This window comes from Cylas formicarius, unplaced genomic scaffold, assembly GCF_029955315.1.
Source record: "Cylas formicarius isolate icCylForm1 unplaced genomic scaffold, icCylForm1.1 PGA_scaffold_8__14_contigs__length_24414737, whole genome shotgun sequence".
NCBI classification, from domain to species: domain Eukaryota; kingdom Metazoa; phylum Arthropoda; class Insecta; order Coleoptera; family Brentidae; genus Cylas; species Cylas formicarius.
In genome coordinates, this window is record NW_026844361.1 from 21,432,538 (window position 1) to 21,448,712 (window position 16,175).

The window sequence follows — 16,175 nt, forward strand, 5'->3', positions numbered from 1 at the left end:
TATAGTGTGTCGTTTTATTTGGGATACGGTGTACTTATTTATTTATTGCGAGATGGCGCTGCGATGTATAAAAGCGGAATACGGTTCGACAGCACAGAATATTTCTCGGACGATCTGGACGCTAAAAATATATATTTTGCAGTGCAATTATAGGTTTACGTCTTAGTGACTTTCATTGTAATTTCGGACGAAATATGCTTTTAGTTGATTTGTCGCGGATTTTGAGGGACCTGTATTGAAAATATTTTAGATCAATATTTATATACACGGTAAAAAAATAGAAATATTAACCTATAATTAAATAATTTAATTAATTTTTTTTAATTTTATGCACCGCATTCAGTGGGAACCTAAAGAATGTTCGTTGAATTATTATAAGATACAGATAAATCACACATTGTACGAATGTATTTTAAACATTCCGTAAGCTTGCATTTGGCATTTTTCTTAATTTAATGCCTCGTGGAAAAATATTTTATCTTTAATCGAAAAAGTTAATATAATTTTTTTTGCTTCAGATCATTATACTTTTTTTCAAAGAACAATTTGTTATAGTCTATTCAGCAATTTTAAGCGGTAATTGTATATATTTTGTTCCAAGCGTTTTGCGAAAAAACTTTGCTTTAAAAAAGCAAAATGTAAGCTACGCAATGGGAAAAAAATAGTGTGCGTGCGGGAACGCAATTGGGAGAGTCCTTCGATGAAAATGAACTGCTTTTCTTTTTGAACGATTTTATCAGCACACTTGTACAAACCGAACAAATTTGCGTCTTAATTCGGGAGGTTTTTGAAATAGCTTCTGCACGTTACAACGGCAAGACGACGACTGGGGAGGCTGGCGCGCGGGTGCGACGTTGATGCGCAGCGAGGTTGCCGAATGAGAATGTCGAATAATCGAATTTGAATTATATGCGGGAATTCCATTGAATTGCATATATCGAAATCTCGGCCCTCCTTCCGTATTCTTCAAGAATACTTGTCAGCAATGCAATTCACATTTTAATTTTCATATTGCAAAGGATACTTTGGCAATGTTGCAACATTGTCTAAACATTAATAAATTTGCGATCACTGGGCAGTCCGGACGAGATGCGTCGAAGTCTGTCATAAATGATAAATAGAAGTTTTAGTATGAGGCGCGAGACGGATTCCAGTTTTGATAAACTTTCGAGCGCGCTTTGTTGCCAACTGTGATGATTAATTGAGAAGTGCGACGTTTCGGTTCGAGTTAATGAATTTCCGTGGGGTTAGTTTTCGGTTGAATTTTGATTCGAGTTTGACTTAACCGTGTTCCTAGCGTTGCAAAACTGCGACGGCTTTTCGTTCGGAACACGTGGGATCGCTCATTTTGCTGTTTTTCCCTGGAAAAACCCACTAGCGTGGCGAGCTATTAGTCCTCGTTTGCATATGCACGCTGGCGGCTTCGAGTCTGATTGCGATCATCGGAACGAGCGATTAAAATGCAATTCCGGTTTCTATTTTCTATTTTGGATTTGTTGCCAGTGAATCGTTCATAAGCGGTAAGTATCATAATAGAATTCATAACAAGCTGACACAAATACTTTTTGGTTTAAGTCTAAGATAACTTTATAAATACTGTGCAAGCAAGCAAGTAAGAGGTCAGACCTTTGTGTCACGGAAAAACTTACCAAAGTGTACCAAAATATCCACAAGATCCAGTACTTTAAATTTTTATTCTTGACAATTTTTGAAAACGTTTCAGAAAGAAATTATTTTCTCGAAAACCATTTACTCCATTGGAAAAATTCTTTGACCAGGTGAGGTGGGAGATCCAGGGTTATAACCTTTCAGCGTGTGTCGATTATAGGCAAAAAATTAAAAAGACCCTGAAAATTGCCGTTTTCGTGGGTAAATTATTAGCCTTTAATGAAAAACTATAAAAAAAGTGATACTTTGGGGCTACCATTTTTGTATTTACAGTTTTCGTCTATCACACTCACTGCTCGAGGAATTAGAAAATATTCACATAACAATCACTATTCCCGGGGCTGTCAATGCGCGATGAGGTCATTGATTCCGGTGCACTGCATGGTTTTCGAAAAATCTTATTTTCTCGAAAACCATGTACTATTTTACAAAAATTCTTGGACTAGGAAACGTGGCTATTATGTTTATGGTTTATGATTATGGTTAAAAAAATTCTAAAAGGCCTTGAAAATGCCATTTTCGTACATAAATTCTTAGCCGTGATTGAAAAACTATAAAACATGGGATAATTTGGTTTAAACATTCTCGGATATTGTGTCGAGAGAGAGAGAGAGAGAGAGTTTCAAGTTTCGTCTATCATACAGGGTGCGCGAGATACTTGGACTAATATAATTGGAAATCATTATTACTTGTACAATTTTTTATTTTTATCAAAGTTTGTTGTGGCTTTGAACTTTGAACGATGCGTCCCTTTACTACAAGAAACAGCGAAGCTTTCTTTTTAAAATAAAAAGCTTTTTCGTGGTAAGTGCTACGAAGTGAACGAAACAGAATATTCACGCATCCCATTTTCCTCATAATATCCAGTTTTTAAAGTTATTATCTGATCTGCCTGAGTTCGCTACATCTTCATCATTTCATTTCTCATCCACTTGTTTCTTTTTCTTTCAATTTTTCACCTAATATGTCTCTCTCTTTTCATCGATTAATGTACTTTCACTACTTTATCCATGTTTGACCAGAGTACGCAGTGATTATATATTTTAGTTTTCAGGTATTGTGGATAACTTTAATTTTTTAGGACGAAATCCAATTTGTTAAGTGCTGCTCATTGCTCATACCAATCTAATTGGCTCCTCGATTTCTATTGTTTGGTTTTCTTTGTTAAGTTTAAAAACTGGTCCCACATATCATTCATCGACTTGTTCTAGTTTTTCTTGTTCTATCCTGATTGTAATGTTTTCACCTGTTTTGGTTGTGCTTTTAGTTTTAGTGTTATATGTCTTTCCGATTTGTTTACACAATAATTATTAAAATGTAGAAAAGAAATCATACAACAGCGTCGGACTGTTGGATATTCCGATGAAAGTTCTTTTAACAATAGCGATGAACAACTATTATGTAAGTGTTGAGGAGTCAAGATAGTGTAATGTTTTTGTAACATTATTTTTGTAGAGATCGCCTCTGAAGGCTCTGCAAGCAGTCATTACCAAGCAGACCATCAAAATATGAACTATCCTGAAGGATTAGTGAATTCTTTGATCTGACGTGTCCTAGGACATCCATTTTTTAATTCTGGTTTATTCTTGGACTAATAATTCGAACTAACTTCTAACATCTCCTGGACATCATGGTTATTCAATTCAGGAATGAAAGAGTTAGTAATCATAGCTCTATACCGATCACCATTGACTGTAACGTTCTGCCCATCATCGTTTTTGAAGAAGTACGGACCAATGATTCCACCAGCCCATAAAGCGCACCAAACAGTCAGTTTTTCTGCGGCAGTTTTTTTTGTTAACGTAGTCATTCAACCAGAAGTGCGCTTCATCGTTAAACAAAATTCGCTTATGAAAATCGGGAACAACGGCAATCTCGTTTTGGGCCCATTCGACGAATCTACGGCTTACTTGATGATCGTTTGGCTTCAATTCTTGCACGAGTTGGATTTTGTAAGCACGTAAACCACGATCCAATTCATGTGCTCGATGGCGGATGGACTCATTCTGGTCTTCCTCAATGCTACGCTCTACAGCAGCAATTAATCGAATTAACTGCTCTGATGGACGATTTTGTCGACGATGAAGCAGTGCGCGATACGTATTCCGTACAGAACCATTATTTTCGAAATAAAATTGCACTATTTGCAAGCGTTGTTCAGGCGTGAGTCTATTCATGATGAATTGCCAAACCAAACTGAGAATAAATCACTTGACAGCTGTTAAATCGGCCGCCATCTTGAACAGTAATGCCAACTTAAAGTTCTATACATCTAAAAAAAACACCCATTATTTCGATTGCTATAATTCGCAAGTTTTCAGATTCCAAGCCACTTCTTTGTACTCTGTAAGTGTAAGTCAAGTCAATAGAGTGTTTCTGTGAACCCAATATTACTTTTCGAGAGTCATTGCCAAGAAATCCATCACAATATCAACATTAATTCTTAATTAATAGTGCATGTTCTAGTACCTTCATGTGTGTTTTTGTAGAGCCAGTTTATATTTTTTAATTCTTCTCTGAAAGCTACGTAGTCAGTCATTGCCAAGCCGACCATGATAATACCAACATTAATTATTCTGAATAAATAGTGCAGCGAAAATTTCTCAGCTATTAAATTGTTTTATTTACTTAGTAGGACAAATTCCCATGCACGGTATGAAATACGGCGGACATTCGCGGTGTTGCCATTTTTCGTTACGAATTTAATGTATCGTCTGTAATATTTTTATCCGTCCGTTATTTCATCATCGATTTAGTATTAAAGCGGGCGTAAATCGTAAATCTCGTCGCCATTTTATTGCCGCCCTCGGAAGAAAAATAGAAAAATATGCAAACGGGCGGGGGCCGGTCGCATTTGTTGCCGCGACGTTCTATTGTTTGCGTATGCACTCGTATCGGATCCCCCCTTCAGCGATCGCGTTCATGCCCGACGGGAGAAAATAAATATTTCCGCCTCTTTTGCTGTTTTTCCGCGCGTTCTAAAAATGTTGACGAAACGGCGGTATCGGGTTACGTCGTCAAAGCGAACCGAATTTGATTACTAGGGAGCGACGCGTTTGAATTGCTAAATTCAAAATTAACCGACGACGTTGTCGAAATTTTCACCGACTGCTATTACAGAAAAGTATAAAATAATAAAATAACGAATTCCTGTTCCGCTCAATTATCGATGAACACACCAAAAGTGTAATTCGAACAAAAGTTCGCTCTTTTTGATTTTAAAAAAGAAATATTCACCCTAGATTAGGTTTGAATGCAGCCAGGCAGTTTTCAATTGATTTTGGCCGGGATGTGCACCAGAGGTTGATGGTGTTATGGCCTCCACTGTTGAGATTATTAGAGATTCGATTTGTGGTAATGATCTTTAATGCCCCTGAATATGTTCTCTCAGATGATCAAAACAGAGAGACAAATGATGTTGTACTAGCGACTGATATTTTACTTACGGTCTGCTCAGATGTAAACATTCATAATATAAAAGTGTATCGAGTAGATCGTAGGCAATCCAAAGGGTTGAAAAAAGTCGACTTGTAAAAAAATATAATAATAATTTCCGATAGAACATCAAAAGAGCTTGAAGAACAAAAGACCTCGCAAAGGTTGAGATAAAACTTCGGCTTAAATATAAGAGTTTGACAACATATACACAGTTTTCAGATGTGATAGAGACCTTCGAAGTGTTGATCTTTGGCGTGGTGGGGGCGGCGTGTTAGCAGTTAAGACCGATTTTAAGGCGACTCCTGTAGATTTAAATACGATTAGGAATAATATCGGTATAGTTAGGGGGGTTGTACATTTACTCGGGATCATACAAGAATTTATGTTTTTGTTATTTACATACCACGCAGCATACCTAAACCTGACTTGGTGAGTTTTTTTGAGCAATTTGGAAATAATGTCTTATATCTATCAACATAACAGCGTTTTAAATAGCCATAATAGACTACTTGATATAGTCACAGAAGAGTCATTGCCACTAGTTAAGTAGCGTTGAATATTAGTACGTGTCTCAACTGTCAAACCAACTTACAAAAATGCAAATATAATTTCAGGAGAGCAGATTTCCACGAACTTTACAAAAAATACTTCATACAGATTGGTTAAATTTCCTAAGTAATAAAAATGCTACTGAGGTTTGTGACAAGTTTTACTAAACATTGTATATTATTTTTGATGACTGCCATAGAGTGAGTTATTACTAATGTTTAAGGTTCCTTCACTGTCGACTCATAGGAGGTAAGTTATATTTCAGTTTTTATATAAACTTTGCAATTCGTTAGTGGATTGAACTGAATTGCTGAGCCAGCTGAACTTTCATTTTCCTTCAAGGACTGCAAGGACATCACCTGTATTTCACCCAGTAACTCCAAGAACCAATTTCTGATCAAAGGTGCTCTCTATCAGTTGATTAAATTATTGAATGACTTCTGTAATGATATTGACGTTTTTTGTCTTATTCGGTCACAGCTTGCTACATTAATTAAACATAAATTTGAAATACTATAATGGATTCACTATAAATTTGCTGGAGTGAACATAGTTGAATACTTATTATAGTTATAGTTGATAGTTCTTCAGATGAATGGATGGTGATCTGCTAGACAATAATGATATATAGATAGAGAAAATGCGAGAGAAGAATATCGAAGAGAATATGGCATTACAAAAATATAACCACTCTTTTTGCCAAGCTTTCATGGAAGACCTACCAACGGGTATTCCGGTGCATTCTGAAAAATGGAAAAGACTAACAATCATCCATATTGGAAGCGAAGAGGGATTTTTAAAAGAAGTTATATGGACCCAAGTGAGAGAATTTAGGGGAAGACGCAACACAACATTCAAAATGGCGGACCCTAAGCTACTGTTTGATCAAGTCATCGAGGAAGCAAAACCAGCGAATTGGCGAAAAGCAATGTAGCATATCATTAAAAAAAGAGGAGAAAATTGGGATAATGCCTAATTCTGAATCCGTTGGCCTTTGGCTCCTCTACACATTTCTGATATAGAGAACAGATTATTAATGATGATAAAATAAACGACTTTTATTTCAGATAATTGCATAACAAGCAATACAGATTTGAGTTAGTTGTACCGTCGACTGGCGCAGTTTAGCTTAGCTGCGCTACTGACCCAGTGCATGACACATTGATTTCAGTCACTTCGGACGTTTCCGGCAGCTTAGTCACGAGTTTGTCAATTCTGTCTCTCAGGTTTTCCAAATAATTGCGATAATTTTAAAAACCGTGACACACTTGTATTAATTTGCTAAGCAAAAACATCTTGCTTAACAATAATTGCTCAATTATTTGTTACAGTGTTTGACACAAAGTATGCTATAACGTTCGTAGTTTTCAATTACAATCAATTAAGTTATTTCGTATTTGTGCAAACTTCTCTGAACTTCTATTTAAATATTCGTCAAAACTTGTTCTGGTAAAATATTATGCATTTGGATAGTCGTTATGGTGAGTATTTTGTGTTTTCAAAGCTTTGCCTTCAGCTGATATTCTTACGATGTTGTTGTCCTGGTCTGTCTCCAGAGAATAACGTTATAGGACATTCTTGAGGACACTAACGCGTATAGAGCTTAAAATACTGAAAGTTGTCCAATTTAACGTGGTTTGCTTTGTGTTTGCATCGTCGCAATATTGGAAAGCAAAGCCGTTAGGGTGGAGTTAATTTTTAATCACCCGGTATAGGCAAGTTCCTATCCTAAATTTACGACTTTTTTACCTTGCCATAACGAAACGCCGAAATTCCCGTTAAGACACCCCTTACGGATGTCGAATTAATTTTTGCCGAAGGTGGGTTTTCGAAAAAAAAAAAAAAAACGCGCCATTCCGCAGGAAATCGGCGATAAATATGCGGCGCCCATTTTATCGGCGAACGATAAAAGCGGCCGCGGAAAAATTTATGGGAGCCTCTCGATTTCTTTTTGATTTAATTATTATCGGAAAATGCTTTCGCAAAACATGCACAGTCGGTCGGTAGAAAATGCGCATTTAATTGTTTTATGCTGTTTTCAGTGAAAGCATCGTACAGGGCAATGTGGAATTTAAAAGAAAATTTTTGTTCGCTTTTTAAATGTAAAGTTTCTAGAATTGACTAATTTTTCTTAATTGTAAATTCAATGAATGCAAATAAAAATCAAAAAAAGTTTCATGTTTCTATTTTTGTACTTCAAATGCTACCACGGCAGAACTATATAACCAGGATGATTAAAATTAAAATAACATAGTATATTATACAACAAGTGCGGTAAACGGCATTTAACTCACGAGTTTATTTGACACGAGCGGAGCGAGTCTTCAAAAGTTCACCGAACATCTTCGATTCGTCAAAGACAGAATTCCATTCGAGTTGCCAGGAGTTTACAGCATTCCATGCATATGCGACAAAGAATACATTGGAGAGACCGGATGAAAAATATCAACTATGCTAGGTTAGACAAAGAACATGAAAGAGAGTTAAGACTACGAGAAATCATCAGTTCCCGAACGCAATCACGAAGCCGGGCATGAAATCGATCAACTAACCAATTTTAAAACTCACACGACGCGAAACGAATGTATCGCACAATTAAAACAAACAAAAAAGGAATAAAAGTTTTAGGTAGAAACCTTTCCGAGCAGAAAACTTTTTAGTTCTTTACTAGAGCACGTTAGTTTCCCAACATTCCGCAGCTGTGGGTCAACATCATTTTAAATTGTGATACGTAAATGAATTTCTAACCAGTCTGCTATGAGGAATTGGTGCCGGTGACTAGGAAAGTAGTGTTTATATTTGTGGATTAAATATTCAAACTCTATGGTAAACAATGGTAAGCGTGACCCAGAAGGGAAAAGCATATTTGATGTGAGATTCAACGAGGCCAAAGTGTACGTCTCGTCTAATTTCCGACAAGCCTGAGGCTTGGATTTTGCGTAATTTATAAATTTTTATGCATTTTTTGCATTAAAACACAGTTGCATCATCAGCAAACCGCAAATAAAGAAAATTGGCCTGTAATTTGAAGTGGTGGTTTATTTGATTGTTTAATTAAATTAATATAATTAATTTAATGTTTCACAAATATGATATGACGAGTGTATACATAAACATTTTTTTGTCGGATACCTTGAAAGATACTTTTGTATTTAAGAATATTGTTCGGATAATTGCAAACTACTTTAATTGATTCCGTATTCTGATGGAGAAAGGATGCAAACTGTCAGTCTCATACCCTCTCTTGTCGGAAAATCACGGTTATTTCCAATTCAATGAGACCTCTGGCGGAAAAAAATGTTCCTACTTCCGAAGTAAACGTTGGATTGGCGGGGTTGTTTTGCATATGGAGATATTCGTTAAATATTATTACATATTTTATTATATATTATATGATTATTATTATTATTGTTGTTATTATTATTACCATCCAATTAAATTAATTATATTGGGGAAAATTTTTTGTCTTAATATTCCACATTCTACCTATTTCGATGGCTAGGTCCCAGTATTTAATTAATTTTTCGGCTTCTTTCGCCACAATATTATTGTCAGCTGTAATTTCAACGTCCATTATCGTAGATAAGTGGTTACGTCTATCTTTAATAACAATATCCGGTTTGTTTGCTGTTATTTGCCTACCTGTTTGAATTTGTTGATTCCACAGTATTGTAGCATCTTCCTTGCTTGTGACCTGTTCGGCTCTGTGATCATACCAATTTCTGGTGGTGTTAATATCTTTTTTTTCATATTTTGAAGTGCATTAGTTTAGCCACATTATCATGACAGCCAGAGAGGATATGATGCATTGTTTCATCGACACTTCGAGTCTATAGCGTTCTTTGGGATACTTTTGAGTAATATCGAGTATTAATGTGATTTTATTAGGATTTCCTTTAGCGAGCCATGAGTAGGTGTATCTGGGATCTATTTCTTGGTCTTATATCTTATAATCCATGAATGTCGGCTCTTGGGTGCTGCATTCCGTACATATTAAGAAGTTTTCTGGTTCCGCTATATAGAGTTCTCATTTTCTCTAATCTAAAGTCAATAATTCCAAAACTAAATTGAAGAACGGGTAAGGCGAACTGTCCTATGACAGTGATTTTATTTTGGCTGCTCAACTCTGTTTTTAAAATCTGTCGGAATGCGTTTTCCTTCCTCTATGCCGAAATATTTATAGTTTTCTTCCCCTTCTACTCTGTCTACTGCCTCTCTGGTGTTATGTTTAGTGTGTAATACTCCCTTCTTGAATACCGCTATGGCACATTTCTCTATAGCAAATTCCATGCTAATGTTGTCGTTAAAAATCCTCTAGTTCTGCTTCGTGCCCTTCATAACAAAACCCGCTTTCAGTTCGTTAAGCTCACTGGAAAGTGATATACAAAATAAGAGCGGTGATAAGAAATCTCCTTGAAATATTCCCCTATGTATATACGTATGTAAGTTTTAGTTGTGGTTTCAAGGGAGGTGTTTAAGTAGATCTTTGTGTTCCAGTTCTTCATCATGATCCTGCATGTTGTCACTAATATGGGATGGACTCCGATACATTCCAAGCTTTTTAAAATCCACGAGAGAGGCACGCTATCATAAGATTTTCTGTAGTCCGCCCACGCTAGAGTCACATTGCGTTTCCTTTGTTTACATTCTTTCAGGATACACTTTGACAGTAATAACTGGTCCATTCAACCTTTAGATTCTCTGCAGCAGCTTTTTTGCTCTAAGGGTAGTATCGCATTCGTATCCATAAACTCTTGAAGTCTAGTTGTTAAAATGCTTGTAAAATTTTTGTAAATGGTGCATAGGCAGATAATGGGCTGTAGTTTTTTACGTCCTTAGGGAGCAAAAACGTCCTACCAGTGGTCAGCCATTTAGGAAATGTATTAGATTTTACTATTTCGTTATATTAAATTCCGTCCCCTTGATCTCTTTTTCCTTTAAGGATCTGTAGAATTTTTTACTGTCGAAACTAAAGTTTTTATTTTGCATATATTTATTATTATTATTATTAAATCTATGTGAATTGCAGCAATATATTTGCAACTTGCAATATGATGGATACTTGGCTTTCTGCAATATCTAATTGGCCCTTTGCTTGACAGCACTATGCAATGAAATCGGTTTGCGCAGTAGAACCAATGTGTCGCACTTGGCCTTCTACGAGACACCTGCTCACAAATTGCAATTTACATCGGATAAAGCAGATTTACACAAACGACGCACCACAGAAACTGTTAACTGAAAAATTATGGATATCGACTCTCCTTTCTGAGTAATTAGATGAAATATAAATAAACAATAAATAAAATATAAATATAGAGGAAAGAAAAAAGAAAAAGAAAACACCTTATGAACCATTTTGTATTCTTTCTGATATTTATATATGACCAAAATATTTTTGTATCTTTTTTAATGTTATTTACAGTTCTCAGTAAACAATCTTTACAGTCTTTTTCTTTACTAGTTTTAAAATTTATTCGTAATAGCGTGAATTGATTACAGTCATTTATATTTTTAGATTTTGAGATTTTTAGATGAGTGAACTAAGTGGGAAACTCACTCCTGTTTATCATTTTAGTAGGTATGATAACATTTCAATTGGCTGTAACTATTTTGTTTTTAGAGATATCAAGGTAAACAATAAAAAACAAAATGTAGGGTTAGTAGCCAAATTGTTTTCCAAGTGACGTATAAAACAAAACACTACCAATTTTCTGACATATAAGCCTACCTAATATATTTCTTAATGGAATACCCTGTATATTATATATGTGTTTAATAAAATGTATTTACTTATACACAATAATTGTTTGCAAATTAAGGTAGAGCAAAAACACTGAAAATGACAAGTCACACTAAAGTAAAAAATTCTTTAACTATTCTAAATACTGCTGTATGTGACCATCATTTTCCTGAACACATTTCTCATACCCTGTAATTGTATGATATCTTGCACTTAGTAACATTTCCGGATTGTCTTTTAACTGATTGATTAAAAAATTAAAGTTAAGTCGGGGCAGTTGGCTGCCCAATCCATAGTTCCGCCGTTCCCTATCCAACCCCTGGGATATTCCATGTTAAGAAAATTTTTAACTTGCACAATATTGTGAGGAGGGGCAACGTCTTGCTCCCATATAATTAGCGCTGATATAATTAGGGGTAAATCTTCTATATATTGTTCTATTTGGTGCCCTAAGAGTTGCAAATGATGATCCTCAGTTAACTTTTGATCTACAAATATCGGATCCAAAATATGCCCATCCATGACACCACACCATACATTAATTGATTGGTACCCCTGGGTTTATTTGTCTAGGATTATTTAGCCAAAGAAAACATCCTCCTTTGACATTGTTTTGCACTTAGTTTTTGAGTTTTACGAACTTTAAATGCATTATATTTATATTCTTTCAAAACTGAGTGAATTGAGCCCCGAGAAATACCATTCTCTTCATATACTCTAGTAATAGTGGACACTGGATGTTATTTTCTTCATTTAAAACACCTTTTTAGAATTTAATATGGTACCGTTTTCTGAAGATTTCTTTGCCAACCTTGGAAATATATGTTTTGAAGGAACTCGCCGCTCTGGTCTAATATACTGGCGAGGAGCTGCGGTTGCACTTTTATTGTTCAGAAAGTATACTTGAAGCATATCACTCCTTTGACGGATTCGCGAAAAAACATTTTAACAATAATGTCAATAATAATAATAATTGTCTTATATGTCAGATAATTGATATTGTTTTGTTTTATATGTCACTATATATTATGGTTACCTTGATATCTCTACAAACAAAAAAGTTGCAGATAATTAAAATTTTATCAAGATAAATTGAACGCACAATACCTACCGCACAGATTAGCATATCAGAACACTTACCGACCATGCTGATAATAAAAAAAAGTATTACATACCAATTACAAAGGGCCTCAAACAAGGATGCTGCCTGTCTCCTGTATTATTCAAAATATACCTACAACAAGCCTTACAAAAATGGATGAACAAATGCAGAGGAATGGGAATCCCACTATTAAATGAAACAACATTATATACCCTTTTCTTTGCGGATGATCAAATTCTCTTAGCACAAGATCATGATGATCTAGAATATATGGCACGAAAGTTAGTAGAAGAGTATGGAAAATGGGGATTAGAAGTTAACATCACAAAAACTGAAAGTATGACTGTAGGAGGAACATCTGGAAATATAACATTGGAAGACGGAAGCCTAATAAAAGACTGCCAGGAGTATAAATATCTAGGACTAAAAATAACGCAGGACGGAAGACTAGATGAGGGAATAAAAGAAAGAATAATACAAGGAAGAAAAGCAATAGCCATGCTGAATGGGATCTTGTGGGACCAAAGTATATCCAAAACTAATAAAAAAACCATATATAATACAATAATAAAAAGTATCATCACATACGGAAGTGAGGTATGGCAGCTAAAGAACAAAACAGAAAATATGTTACTAGCAACCGAAATGGACTTCTGGAGGAGATCGGCTGGAAGATCAAAAAAAGAAAAATTAACAAATAAAAAGATAAGAGAGATCATGGGAATAAAACATACAATAGTAGACGACATAAAAACAAAACAACTTATATGGTTTGGACACGTACAGCGCATGCCCGAAAACCGAATCCCGAAACAAATACTATTGTGGACACCGCAAGGGAAAAATAAAAGGGGAAGGCCTAGAAAAAGTTGGAAGGAGGGAATAGAAAAGGAACTAATAGAAAGAGAATTACCAGACCAGCTATGGTTAAATAGAGAAGAGTGGAGGTTAGGTGTCGGAAAACGGCGTAGAACGTTCTAGACCGACATATATATATATATATATATATATATATATATATATATATATATATATATATATATATATATATATATATATATATATATATATATATATATATATATATATATATTAAGTTATAAATAGTTTTATTTAAAAAAAATAGCAATTCTTTTACGGTTCGCCTTGTTCCGAAAAAATCCCAGCGACTTTCGCGTTCATCGAAAAAGAACCGAGGTTTTGTTTAATTTTTATGCCTGGAAAACCATACCGCCCTCAGTGTGGATTATTGCGCAAGACTCTAGAATAAAGCGGCCGTTCAAACTTTTTGGAATAATGGCTATAAAACCGCAGTTCCGCGTTCTGGTAACTTTCACAAATACGAATTTCGTCTTCACAAAACAAATGAAATGAAACTATTTTTGTCGTCTATTCTCTGTTACCAGTAGGGATTATAAACCGCCGTAAGTCAGTAGTTAAATTGAAAAGTAGAATTTGTTTCACGAAATTTGGTTGGACGAACGCGCGGCCCGACAGCACCGACAAGGAACTACCGTGAAATTATCGTATAAAATTAATTGGATTTTCGAGAGTAATAAACCCGAACGATAATTTTATCATTTTACTTGTGTTTGTGGCAACTCAATTTGCAATTTTCGCGAGAGGCGCCTAAAATAACGTAATGAAACAGAGGCAGAAACAGTAGATTTATTGGGTATGCGCCAAACAAATTATCCGGAAATTCGAACAAAAAACACATTGTTCTTTAAAGCTTGGCTGCATGAGTCCTTTAAATATTAACCTCCAAAAATATCTTTGCGAATCACCAGTTATGTAACACCTAAATCATTGTAATTCCGTAGATAATTGCTGTAACCTACTTGCTGTAGGAGGCTTAAAATTGAAGGATAATACATTGCTTAAGCCTTACGCATAAGATTATACAGATAAATATTGCTTTTTCTCGCCCTAAATAACTATTATTATTATAGAGAAAGGCCGTATCTTCAGAAACTTCAAAATTCTTGTTTACGGTTTATTTTTTTAATATATTTTTTATTTATTTAGATGCATTTTAAAAAATGTACAAAGACCATCTGCTAGAAATAAAATTTTCCAAAAATGTGTTGCTGACTGAGTGGGGTCAGATTATATATAATATCTAAAAAGCTGAAATTTTTGCACCAAAATCATCAATTTTCTCTATCACACAGAATTTTAGAAAAGACTTTTCTTCAATTATTTATTATAAAATTTTCTCAAACTCTTTTAATTCATATTTCGTATTCCTATATCCCTAATTACCGAAATTAAAACCAGTTTTCTAACAAAATTCAAATATTTTCACTTGAATTTATAAAAAATTGACGACGGCCATTGCGTCGACAAACAAATGTGTTATAAATGAGATTTAAAAAGTGAAGAAAGAAGATTTGTAAAATGAAACCATCCAAAACTATCTAAAACTACATTTATTAAGAAAACATTTTTTCCAGTTTTGTGTAACAAGAAAGGTAGGGAAAATGGTTACCCTTCGTACACTTTATACGTTTTATTTTTTAATTAATTATTTTTTTTTAATTTTAATGAATATTACAAAAATATTTATTTGTAGTGTAGTAATGTTTTACTCGACTCATAGTCAATAAATCTTAAGAAAAATAACAAAAAATAAAACTTTCATCCATCGTTTACTTATTTTGTAATCACCTAATTGAGATCTTTTGTATGAGATCGTTCTACAGTCTTTGACAATTTAATCTTAAAGTCATATAGCTACTAGACATATAGAGGCCCTGCCTATGCTAATAGTACAGGAACTTGTGAAGCAACTATGTAACGAAATTTCGAAAAGGTCTGGTCAATGTGCGCGTGCGTGAGGTTTGAAATTTCGTTTTTAACCAATGATAGCTCCAATTCCATTATCTGACGTTCTACCCATAAGGCCTTCCGGCTTCCAACAACCAACATGGCCGCTGGCAAGTCGTCAATGTTTGGATGCAGTAATTTCTCAAAATATGTCGAAATCCCTTTCAGGCAAAAACGGCATTAAGTGCAGAGTCTTTAGTACAATTCTGTAAGTATTTTAACGTTTTGGTTCTTTAAGCGTTATAGACACGATACCAGCTAATTAAACTAACTAAATAAACTTATTGGTTTAACTTCTGTTGAAAACGTAAATAAAGTCGAATTCACGAAATGTGATACTTTTAAATATTTTAAATTAACTTTACATAAGGAAACACTCGTATATAGGCACATTCTTTTCCTTACCGTTTTGACCATAAACACAACAAGTTTTTCACAAAAACACGAAAAAGGTAGGGAGAGAATCATAACCATCAAAAATGTAAACAACAATGGCACAGACAATAGTAGTCTCTGGCAACAGCAGTTCCTAGTTCGGCGTTGCCAGTTATATTCGGATTTCAGAGACTGATTTTGCGTTCTTCTGAAAATTATGTATGTTTCTGAATATGCTTTAATATAGAAACAAGGCGCACCTTCAAGAAAATGGTCTTTGTAGTGCACACATAAAAATGCAAATAACTAAGGGGTAGAAATAATAGCACCAAATGTTATCAATTCGCTTCTTCCCGCTGACACAATTTGTTCCACTGGATTCTGTGATTTGGGATTCAAAATTCAACAGTAGACACACCGGACTCGTCAAAGTTACACATTATGTCGGCAGCAAAATTATCTAGCTGCGAC

The 16,175-nt window shown here is 34.8% G+C and overlaps 1 protein-coding gene across 5 annotated transcripts in view; it reads left to right on the forward strand.

Annotated features, from left to right (window-relative positions):
* The window catches only part of LOC132706636 (potassium channel subfamily K member 18-like), a 203,826-nt gene that overhangs the window by 37,120 nt on the left and 150,531 nt on the right, over positions 1 to 16,175 (forward strand). For 2 of the 5 annotated variants that reach the window (XM_060678097.1, XM_060678093.1), the window contains exon 1: positions 1,198 to 1,520. The exons of 2 other annotated variants lie outside the window; for them this stretch is intronic. The gene's annotated coding sequence lies outside the window, so the exon portion shown is untranslated. Of the gene's footprint in view, positions 1 to 1,148; positions 1,521 to 16,175 lie in introns of those variants that run through there. One more of the 5 variants, XM_060678092.1, reaches the window with a different exon arrangement.